Below are 9,904 nucleotides of genomic sequence, written 5' to 3'. Positions count from 1 at the left end.
GCTGGCGGCGGAGGGCTGGGCACCAATCGCCGTGGGCCCGCCCTCCGCCCCGCCCGCCCCGCTGCCGCTCCGCGCGGACCCAACCTCCCACCGCGGCTTCCAGCCTCTCTCGCAGCTCCGCGGGGGGGTTGCTGGGGGCCGCCGCCGGGGGCCTGCGCTCCGGCGCCGGCCTGGTCGGGGCCATTCGGCCGGCCGCTCGCTGCGGGCAAGACGAGGACCGGAAGGATGGAATGTCTGTTGGGCCTCGGGCTCGTGATGTTTCCAGGGGGGTCTGGGTGACCGGCTCGACCTCCAGCCCTGCGCTCCCGGCCGTGCTCCCAGTCCCTTGCCACGCAGGGCCTTCTGGGGGACGCCCACCCAGATACATCCCAAACACAGCTGCGGGACCCCTCGAACTCTGCTACGCTTCTGTACCCACCCCTAGAAGTCATCACGGCAGCTGGAAAGCACTGCCGACCTCCTCGTGGCTGTGGGCAGACCCTTAAATGACCGCGACACACCCCGTGTAATTTGTCTGTGGCGCCCTCCACAAGCCATAATTAAAACTCGGAACTCAAAATGGACGGTCCAGGACAATCTCGTATGAGAAGAGGAAGGGACCTGGACGTCATTTTGCCTCCACCGTTTTTGTTACATAATGGAAACCAGACAGAGAGGGAAGGCCACTTGCCCAGGGTTACTCCACTGGTGAGAGGCAGCCCAGCCCCGTGTGCCACTTCCCTTCTCAGTGCACAGTCCAAGACAGATGCTGGGACAAAGGACTGCACCACGTTTCCTTAGACCATAGTGGTCAGGGGCGCCTGGGTGGTGCAGCCCGGTAAGGCACCGACTCTTGATTTTGGCTGAGGTCATGATCTCTGGGTGGTGAGATAGAGCCTGGGCGCTCAGCAGCGAGTCCGCTTGAAATATCTCCCTCTGCCAGGAGCTAGCTCTCCTCTAAAATAAATAAATAAATCTAAGAGAGAAAGAGAGGAAAAGAAAGCATTGTGCCCAGTCAAGATCCCAGCTGGAAACAAATGGCACGCTCCAAATTTGAAAATCTGAGGTACATTTTTTTTTTAAGATTTTATTTATTTATCGGAGAGAGAGTGGGAGAGAGCGAGCACAGGCAGACAGAATGGCTGGCAGAGGCAGAGGGAGAAGCAGGCTCCCCACTGAGCAAGGAGCCGGATGTGGGACTCGATCCCAGGTCGCTGGGATTATGACCTGAGCCAAAGGCAGCTGCCCAACCAACTGAGCCACCCAGGCGTCCCTGAGGTACATTTATTAAAGGAATTATTTAAACATTGACTGGTGAACCACAAGGATGGAGAAGTAACCTGGAGTCAGTGCACCACTGTCAACCCTAGACTGGTTCCCAAAACCCAAAGAGAGGAAGAAGAGGCTACCTTCCTGAGCTGTGGTCATCAGTGACCCCACTGGGCGGGTGCTGAGGTGGTAAGCATCCAGACCTCCCACCTCCTGCCAGAGTGGTCCATGGGCTGAACACATCAGGAAGCCAGAGACCTAGGGAGTCCCTTTAAGGAAGTCTTGGCAGCTTACTCTCCAGGAACACAGACCCGGTGGGAAAGGCTGGAGAGTAGGTGGGATAGAGAGACAAATGCAAGACATTGAACACACATAAGCAACTAAGATTCGTCTTAGCTGAGTAGACAGTAAAGTCAAAGCAGCAAGGTCAAGGGTCGAAAATTGAGTGGGCCCAGAGGCAGAGCTGAAACAGCAGAGCCCCTCTCTGCAGATGTCCAGAGAAAGACACCAAAAGGGATTCAGTCCCCCTTGGTTCTCCCACCCCAAACCAAGGTCACTTACTCCAGCTGTTACGGCCACTCGCTCTCTGGAGCTACCTGAGAGCAGGTGAGAGCAGGACTTTGCCTTTTACTTCTTTGATGTCTCTCCACAACCCTGAACACAGTGTGATTTTTTGGAAGTTAGGTCATTCTACCCAGCAGGTCAGAGAGGGATTGTTTCTCTACGCTCCTGTTCTACAAACCTGGGCAGGTATACCATGCCAAACCCACTTTTGGATCTCTTACAGAGCCCAGGAATCCTCTCCTAAGCCGTGGCAAGTAGGGGCAGGTGTTTCTGAGTTCAGGAAGGGGCACATGACACCCAAGATCTGAGTGTAACATCAAAGTATGTTGCATTGCCTTTGGTCTCACAGACAAGATGCTCCTTAACAAAAAAGTTTCCATATGTAAGAAACTTCTAAGAATGTCTGGGTTTTATCTCTTCTCTCTTATCAGAAAAATGCAGTAGGTACAAAGAACATAATATTTTATGGTTTCTCTACTACCAGGTAATTTTGCAGCATAATATGACCTTGGAGCACTGGACTGGAAAGCGGCTTGTTTTCAACCAAGAAAGAGCTGTTCTATTTGTAAGTTTTTTACTTGTACAATCTAGAAATGTTTAAATAGAACATACTTTCCAAAGATTTTTGAGCTTCTACAGCTATTCACAGATTCAAGTAATTAACTATTCAGGAGCCATAAATCTGGGAAATATGAAGACTGACTCAGTAGGGACACGTCAGTGACTCAGTAGTGTTAGGTGCATGCCTTTGGCTCATGCCATGATCCTGGGGTCCTGGGATCGAGCCTCATGTGGGTCTCCCTGCTCAGCTGAGAGCCTGCTTCTCCCTCTCCTTTTGCCTCTCTCCCCTACTCATGCTCTCTTTCTCTCTCTCTCAAATAAATAAATAAAATCTTTATTAAAAAAAAAAAGACTGATCTTACAACAGATACCCAACACCTAAATTAATTTCATTAGTTCACTCAACAAAGTCCTTTGTGTGCCTACATTTTTGGTTCTGCATTGAGTTTCGAATCAGGCAAGAGCACATGCATCACTTTAGTGAGAAAAGAGAAGTTCAGGAAGTGCTCTTTCAACAGGAGTGAACTGAAACTAATTACCTTAACCATCTAAAAAAGCTAAAATTATACAAAAAGAGGAAAACGTCTTTATTTTCTCCTATAGGCAACTCTCAATTATTCAGTGACCAGAAAAACGATTTATGGATTCTACAGGCCCCTGACTCTTCACTGCTCCCTTCATTGTCCAACTTGTTATGATTTGTTATTAGTACAGCTTACATATACTTGACCTTGACCTTGGGTTGATTAAAAAGGAAAAATCCAAGCTGACAGCCAAAGAGAAACCTCATGAAGAGACTCAGGAACTAAGTATTTGGTGATTTTTACCCAGCAGGAGAAATTTTCCTTCCCCCAGGTTCCATTCACCCTAAAAAGATATCTTCACACAAAAAAACCTCGACAACGTACATGACTTCTCTCTCCTGCTGCTACTGCCCTGAGCCAGGGCAGACCTTTGCATCTGGAGGAGAGTAAACTTCTTTAAGACCAGAAGGGATCTGGCAGGAGCGAGGTAAGCAAAGTAGTAAGGGGAACCGCAGAGGAATAGCGAGGAGAAGTTCTGAGCTTAGTTCTGAACTGGGAACAATAGGCAGAGATGCAGAAATTTTGCAGTTGAAGTACTGATTCTGATAGGAGAGTCCACCTGCCAGAAATACTTACTTTCCCTCCCCAGCAGCCGAACTCCACTTAAGAAACCTAGCTGCGGGGCGCCTGGATGGCTCAGTTGATTATGTGACTGCCTTCAGCTCAGGTCATGATCCCAGAGTCCCAGAATCTAGTCCCGCATCCGGCTTCCAGCTCCGTGGGGAGTCGGCTTCTCCCTCTGACCTTCTCCCATCTCATGCTCTCTCTCACTCTCTCTCTCTCAAATAAATAAGATCAGAAAGAAAGAAAGAGAGAGAGAGAGAGAGAGAAAGAAAGAAAGAAAGAAATCAATCTAGCTTTATGGGGCACCAGGATGGCCCAGCCAGTTGGACATCTAACTAGTGGTTTCCGCTCAGGTCATGACCTTGGGGTTGTGGGATCAAGACCTGCATATGGCTGCACACTCAGTGGGGAGTCTGCTTGAGATTCTCTCTCTCTCCCTCTGCCCCTACCCCTGCTTACATGCACACACTCGCTCTCTAAAATTAATTAAATACATTTTTAAAAAAGAAAAGAATCCTAGCTGCAGCTCCTGTCCTTCTCATGACACATTCCCTGGTGACGAAGGCCACAGGGCCACCCACCTGCCATCCTTGTTTCACCGCCATATACCTCTAGCTCTATCGATATCATATCATCCCACCGACACTCTGAAGTTCCTGAAGTTTGAGCCTGTTTTGCAGGATCTTTACAACCTCGCAGAACGCATCTTCATGGTGCTTAGTAGGAATGATTGTTCGACACTGCATTCCTGGGGGCAGAGCCAGTGGCTGTTATGGGAGTATAATCCTGGGATTCTAAAAGCCCAGGCTGCCCAAAGCCCTCCCCACTCTTATGCTGGTAAGCTGTTACTAGATTTAAGCCCTAGAAGCTGGGGTTGAAGAAAAGAGGTCACTTGGAAGCATTATTGTCCATTAACACCTTGTCACTTATCTAAGTGCCGAAGGAATGTCACTGGGTGTGGTAAGTTTATAAACTTGAGTGCTGGAGCGAAAGAGGTGGACCAGTCCTTAGCATGGGTCATGAGATCTCCATATCTCATGGAGACACAACTGGGTCCAGAAGGGGAGACTCTGAGAGGTGCTTGGGCACTGGTCACAACAGCTGGAGGACACCTGTGTGCCTGGAAGGCTAAGTAGAGAGAGAATGGGAAATACCAGAAAGATGATGGAGGTCAACCAGGCCAGTTCAGCTCATCTATCCAGAGGTGAAGCCTATTTCCATCAGCTCGACAGCAAGTGTTTTAAGAGAGACTCAGCTCCTGAAGCTGAAAAGTCAGCTAATTCTCGATATGGAAACATAATAAATATGGTATTTTGGACATGTGCATTAGAGATGTAAGTACATGGTAGATTTTAGAGCTGAGGAGCTTTAGAAACCTAATCTAATACTTTTATTTCTTTTTAATTTTTTATTTATTCATTTGACAGAGATCACGAGTAGGCAGAGAAGCAGGCAGAGAGAGGAGGAAGCAGGCTCCCCGCTGAGCAGAGAGCCCAATGTGAGGCTCGATCCCAGGACCCTGGGATCATGACCCGAGCCGAAGGCAGAGGCTTTAACCCTCTGAGCCACCCAGGCACCCTAATCTAATACTTTTAAAGAGAAATCCAAGACTCCAAAGTAAAGGGTGGTACCACCCAGTGTTATAAGAAATAAGTAATGGAAGACCAAAGGAATTAGGTATTCTGCCCAACAAATTCCTTGCTTGAGACCATCAGAAGAAGGAATTTCAGGAGCACCTGGGTAGCTTAGTTGATCGAGTGACACTTGATTTCAGTTCTGGTCATGATCTCAGGGTGGTGATCGCAGGGTCCTGAGATCCAACCCCATGTCAGACTCTCTGCTCAGCAAGGAGTCTGCTTGAGATCTCTCCCCCTCTCCCTCTGCCCCTCCCTGCTCTCGGAAATACATACATACTACATACATATATATATATACATACATACATCTTTAAAAAAAAAAAAGAAGGAATTTCAACTGAGTACAAAAAAGTGAAAGCAAAAATTTTTATAAACATTTTTCAAAAGATTTTATTTATGAAACAAAACAAAACAAAACAGTGCCTCCTGGGTGGGTCAGTGGGTTAAAGCCTCTGCCTTCGGCTCAGGTCATGATCCCAGGATTCTGGGATGGAGCCCCGGCATCGGGCTCTCTGCTCCGCGGGAAGCCTGCTTCCTCCTCTCTTTCTCTTCCTGCCTTTCTGCCTACTTGTGATCTCTGCCTGTCAAATGAATAAACAAAATCTTTAAAACAAAAAAAAAAAAAGATTTTATTTATCTAGAGATAAAGAGAGTGCACAAGAAGGGGGAGGGTCAGCGGGAGAGGGAGAAGCAGACTTCCCCACCCTGAGCAGGGAGCCCCGTCCTGGAACTCTTTGATCATGACCTAAGCCAAAGGCCGATGCTTCATCGACTGAGCCACCCAGGTGCCCTACAAAAATTTAAGTAGGGAGTTTGCAGCCATTTGCATTGCTCATTAATTTAAAAAATAAGAGAAACCTCAAGTAATAGTTAAATATTTACATCCTTATCTATGAAGGCACTAAGAAACTCAGTGTATTTTGCAATGATTTTTTTTTTTTTTTTATTGATTCCAGGAAGGCCGACTCTGAGTGCCAAAACTTGGATAACTTTTACTGGAAGCCGGAAACTCCAGAAGTCCACCCTGACTCCTCTTCTTTGCTGGGGAGCCTGAGACCCCACAGCTCACTTACCCACCTCGTAAAAGGGGGTTGTCCTGAGGATCACAGACAAATGTGACGCTCTAAAACACCCAGCTGCCTCGAAGCTACCCAGCAGTTCAACCCGTGACAGCATTATTATTTTTATTTACATTATTATTTTTATTTACAAACATTATTTTTATCTAGAGCAAAGGCTCTATTGTAAGTCCTCATGATCACCCTCTGGCCTTGACTCTCCCATCCTCTACAGGTTCCTGCTGAAACCTAAGTAACTCGGTATTGTACTTTGAAAACTAGAGAAGTTAAACAGGGAGCAGCGCAAGTGGGACCTGCTAGAGTAAATCTTGTTTAGAAAAGGCAACTTCTTTAACAGTCAGTGAAAGGGCTGCCTGGGTGGCACAGACACTGTTCCCACTCCGGCCCTACCCATGACCACCCTAGAGTTTTCTCATGGGCTCCTTGGAGTTTGGGAAGCACAGTCGGGCGGGATTGGCCTTCTTCTGGACCATAAACAAGCTCTGCTCACACTTTCCCATGTGTTTAATTTTCTAAAGGAAGCTTATGATAAACCCAGGGAGGGAGCCCAGTGCCCCACTGGGCAGGTTATTGAAAGACAGTCCCAGTTTTCTTGTTAATTTCCAAATGTGATATTTGAAGGAACTTTGGAAACCTTCCAATTGTCTGAAATATCTAGCTGTTTGTTTGTTTGTTTGTTTTAAATAAGTCTGTAGAACTACTTTTCTCTCTGACACTTTCTCCCCCAAACAACTTTTTTGTTTTGTAAATAGTTAATGCCTTTGACTCATTTACGAATGAAAAGTACATCCCATGCAGGCTTCCTCCTCTGCCCCAAAGCAATGCAGACGGTATCCCCCACCTTGGGCAACTCTTTAATATTAGCTTCTTGTTAATCGTCCTAGGGATACTTCGTACAAATAGAAGGAAATAGAAATGCATGCCATTATTTCGTCCACTCTCTAACACCTGAGAAAGGAGGTTACATGTACTCTTTGTACCTTGCCACTTAATATGACCTGGAGTTCCCTGCAGGTCTACATGGAGAGATGGCCCGCATTCATAGAGCAGCATTCATAGCCCCATTGCTAGACACTTGGATTATTTCCAATCTTTTGTTATTGCAAACAGTGTCACAAGGGATAACCTCCTCTCTGAAATTTCATAAAGATGTTTCTGTAGGATAAAGTCCTAGAAGTGGGATTGCCGGGTCAAAGGACTGGCTCACATCTCCAGTGGGAAGGCTAAGGCTCTAAATCCTGGTCTCAGAGGAGAGAGAATAAAGCAGGCTTCTCCCTGTGTCCCTGGCCTGGTGCTGATCTGCAGGGGGGAGTACAGAAACTGAAAGCAGTTGGAAAACTTAGAGCAATCTCCCACTGCAACATCCACCTGCATTTTTCTAAAGAGTTAGTTTTATTGACCTTATCCACCTATGATGACTGGAAAGAAAAAAATTACTTCCATTGCGAGGCAAAGTCATGAACAACCTCTTTTTTAACGTGATGTTGACTCAGATTTGTTACCCAACTTCTGAAAAGTGTATGGAGAAACCATCCCCACACACCAAAGAACACAACAAAATTAGACAAACCAAAAAGTGCAAAGATATTTCAATCCTTTAATAGCAATTGAGTGAGTGCCGGCATATTCCAGGGTGAGAGGCAGACAATGACAGAACATAAAATGTAGTAGGGGCTAAGTCATATGGTGATCGGTCCCCTGCAGAAGGAGCTGGCCACCCAGTCAGAGAAGAGGAAGGTCTTAGGTATCATTCTTCTCTGCCAGGACACCAATCTTTATTTTATTTTTTAAAATATTTTATTTATTCATTCATTCATCCATTCATTCATTTCAGAGAGAGCAAGCACAAGCCGGGAGGAGGGAGAGGGAAAGCAGACTCCATGCTGAGCCCAGAGCCTGATGCAGGCATTGATCTCGTGACCCCAAAGTCACGACCTGAGCTGGAATTGGGAGTCGGATGCTCAACTGACAGAACCACCCAGGCACCCCCAGGACACCAATCTTTCAAAAAAGTAAGAAGGGAGCCTAAGATGAAGTAGAGATGTGCAGGAAGAAAATGTTAGAAATTCACATTTATATTTTATAATCTTGTCCTTTCCAATGTATATTTGTATTTTGCACGTAAATAATCTAACGCTGTGGTATACATGCACAATTTGAGCAAATACATGTAGTGGGGATGCAGATTCATTATGTTTTATTCGAAAGATCAGAGATCAGAAAAGCTGGAAGACCACTCACGGCTCTGTGGCAGGACTGGAGGGGAGGGATCCAGTGTGTCTTGCTCACCATCATATTCCCAGGGACACAGGGCCTGACCCACAGCGAGCAAAGAAGGATTATGTGGGATCTGATGCAGCTTTGAAAGTAAGTCCTTGCTTCAAGGGCCCAGTTGCTTCCATGGCTGGAGAGCTATGGTTGCTAAGTAGTTAAGCATCCAAAGAGAAAGATCAGACAAAACACCCTATACCTGTCCTGCCCCGAAGTTGTCATTCAAATAGAGTATTTTTACCTTCTGGAGTTGCCAGAAAAATTAGAAATCAGCTGGCAGATCCAATTACATGGGTTTATACTCCATAAACCTTGCTGCTGGGAAGAAATCCATTTCTCTAGGCCATTGGAAGTAGTTCTACTTAAAATTATTTTGGGGGGTGCCGTGGCTCAGTGGGTTAATCAGCGGTCTCTGGTGTCCTGCCATCCAGCCCCTTGTCATCAGGCTCCCTGCCCAGCAGGGAGTCTGCTTGTCCCTCTCCCTCTGCCCTTCCCCCCATCCTGCTCTCTCTCTCTTGCTTTCTCTCTCTCCAATACATAAATAAAATCTTTTAAAAAATGATTTTGGAAAACCATGATGGAGCTAGCAAGTCGGTAAGGGGAAAAAAGCAATTATGACTCATCTCAGAAAAAACGAGTAACTCCGATTCTTTGATATCCTGTTAATACCATCACCTTCTGTGTTGATTATGTTCTGCCACACCCTGGGAGGGATAAATGCCTGGTGAGACCTTCGTAAACCATAAACCAGATCCGTAGAAAACAAGCCTGGCAAAGAAGGCATGAGTGGCTTATTTACTTCCAGCCCACATTCCAAATGACATCAGTGTTCCTTCATACAAAAACAGCTGACAAGAAGGCCGTGGCATTTTCTACACTCTGCTGCACTGAGTGCACAGCTGTCTGTGACTTTCACTCCCCCCAGGCCTCCCCTCCGGTGCCCAGCCAGGATCTTTCTGTTGCCTTCCAGATGCTAGAGTAGCACCTGGCACACAGCTGGTGCCCAGTAAGTATTTGTGCAAAGGACGGGAGGGAGTCTTTGGACTATATGCTTATTTTATTTTATTTTTTAAAGATTTTATTTATTTATTTGACAGACAGAGGTCACAAGTAGGCAGAGAGGCAGGCAGAGATAGAGGGGGAAGCAGGCTCCCTGCTGAGCAGAGAGCCCGATGCTGATCCCAGGACCTTGGGATCATGACCTGAGTCGAAGGCAGAGTCTTTAACCCACTGAGCCACCAAGGCCCCCCTATATGCTTATTTTAATGTACAAAAACAAAGTGGGTAGAGGGATGTGTCTTTTGAATAAAGAATTATTAAAATTCAACAAAAAAGGCAACCCAATTAAGAAGTGAGCAGAAGGTTTGAATGCATATTTCTCCAAAGATATAGGAAT

The 9,904-nt window shown here is 46.4% G+C and overlaps 1 long non-coding RNA gene across 2 annotated transcripts; it reads left to right on the top strand.

Moving 5' to 3' along the window:
- Positions 1–55: 55 nt before the first annotated feature.
- Positions 56–7,418, top strand: LOC101694592. 2 transcript variants are annotated; one of them, XR_006603146.1, is made up of 3 exons: positions 56–687; positions 2,297–2,377; positions 6,115–7,418. It is a non-coding gene; the product is annotated as an uncharacterized LOC101694592 (long non-coding RNA). The 2 variants fall into 2 exon arrangements; XR_001179239.2 differs by having other exon boundaries at positions 56–1,045.
- The last annotated feature ends 2,486 nt before the right edge of the window (positions 7,419–9,904 follow it).

Source organism: Mustela putorius, unplaced genomic scaffold (genome assembly GCF_011764305.1).
Source record: "Mustela putorius furo isolate JIRA1106 unplaced genomic scaffold, ASM1176430v1.1 tig00003909_pilon_pilon_pilon, whole genome shotgun sequence".
NCBI classification, from domain to species: Eukaryota; Metazoa; Chordata; class Mammalia; order Carnivora; family Mustelidae; genus Mustela; species Mustela putorius.
The sequence above is the reverse complement of the archived record's forward strand: the minus strand, read 5'-3'. Positions and strand labels throughout refer to the sequence as shown.